Source organism: Gossypium hirsutum, chromosome A06, assembly GCF_007990345.1.
Source record: "Gossypium hirsutum isolate 1008001.06 chromosome A06, Gossypium_hirsutum_v2.1, whole genome shotgun sequence".
Taxonomy (NCBI): domain Eukaryota; kingdom Viridiplantae; phylum Streptophyta; class Magnoliopsida; order Malvales; family Malvaceae; genus Gossypium; species Gossypium hirsutum.
The window spans coordinates 23,348,450-23,350,502 of NC_053429.1; positions in this window are offsets into that span (position 1 = coordinate 23,348,450).

Genomic DNA, 2,053 nt, shown 5'->3' on the forward strand with positions numbered 1-2,053 from the left:
TGTTAAAGGGGTTAAAGCCGAGCATTGGAATCTATCAAAATTATCCTTGCCTATGTTGATATTGGGATGGAAATGAGAAGGATTATTCTTGAGGCCATATCAGAATTATTTCCACGGCAGAAAGAGGAAAATGTGATGTATCCTATTGTTAAATGTTTGGCGAGATCTATAAATCATATCGGTATTGAATGAATTCCTACTCATCAGATTCATGGAATTTCAGGTCTTTTTGATTGTTTAATTTCTTGGAATTCTAGTCTCCATTAACCAAATTGAGATCTGGTTTTATGTCAAGATGACAAGGAAAACGGAGAAGGGTTGAAAATTTAAGAACAATTAAGAGATGAGTTCTTAAACTTTCAGAATATATGAGAAATTAATGAGATATATTGGAGGCACCGCCTGAGTGAAAGTTCTTCAGAACCGAATATGAAATTGAGGAATCTAAGTGAAGACCACTTTTCTGGTAAGATTTTCGGGGACGAAAATCCCTAAAGGGGGGGAGAGTTGTAATATCCTGATTTTGGGCCTAGTCGGAATAGCGGTTTCGTGACCAAAAAATCCGAGATAGAAATAATTATTTTATGATTATTTTGAGGTCTATGATATGATTGCATGATTGTGTGAAAATTTCATGAAGAAATTGTATGCATAAAGTGCTTAAATTGAAATTAGGGACTAAATCGAATAATTTGTAAAACTTGCATTCTAGAAGTTTCTAGTATGAAATTGTTTTGAAATATTAATTAGGAGGTCTTAAATAGCAATTTTACCAATTTCTAAGTCTATGGACAAAAATTGGACATGGATGGAATTTTTGGAAAGTTTAGTAGTAAGGGCATTTTGGTCATTTAGGGGTAAAATGAATTAAAAAACAAATTTAAAAGCCAATTTTGCTCATCTTCAACCCCATGGCCGAATATAGCAAGGAGAAACCATGGCTAGGGTTTTTCAAGCTTCCAAGCTCGATTGTAAGTCCGTTCTAGCCTCGTTTTTAATGATTTTTACGTTTTTAGAGTCCCGGTAGCTCGATTAAGCTTATGCTAGCAATAATTCAACCTAGGGTTCATATTTGGAAAAATAGCCATATGTGAAATTTGTGTATTTTGGTGTTTTATGATAGAATATGAGGTTTTAAATTATGTTAGACAACTTGTACTACTCGGTTTTAAGTGAAAACGAGCAAAAGGGCTTAATCGGTAAAAATACCTAATAGTCATAAGTACATGTTAGAGTGAGAATTTGATGTTTCCATAGAAGGGAAAAATGATCAGCATGTCATAAAACATAAGAAAATAGGCTGAAGTTTAATTTACGAGCTTTGGGGCAATAGTGTAAATATGCAAAAGTTTAGGGGCAAAACTGAAATTTTGCCAAAATATGATTTTGGGTCAATTTGAATAATGTGAGTCCTAATTAGACTATATTTTAAATGATAGAGCAAGGAAAACTGAAATTCGGGCTAAAATGGAAAAATACCAAGTTGTGGATGAAATGGTAAAAGTAGCCATTTTCGCATACGAGGTAAGTTCATGTGTAAATAATGTAGCATAATTGTTATTTTTAAGTTATTGATGTTAATTATATGATATGCTGATTTTTTTATCGTGAAATAGTATGCTCTATGGTTAATGTTGAGTAATATGCAAATTATGTTTACTACTTGATAAATATGAATTGCTACCAAGTATCGGTTCCGATATTCCATGGAAGACGGCAATGTGAGATCGAGGAAAAAAGCCCGTTTGAACCTTAGGAATAGATTAGGATACAAGTGACATGTCACTAGGATGGTTGAGCATCCGAACTCGTTGAGTTAAGTCCGAGTTCACTTATGGATGCGAATGTCCGAACTCGTTGAGTTGAGTCCGAGTTCACTTATGGATGCGAATGTCCGAACTCGTTGAGTTGAGTCCGAGTTCGTGAAATGTAACTAGGCATCCGAACTCGTTGAGTTGAGTCCGAGTTCACTTATGGATGCGAACGCCCGAGCTCGTTGAGTTGAGTCCGAGTTCACTTAGGGGCGGGTTACATGATTTCTTAATTACATATG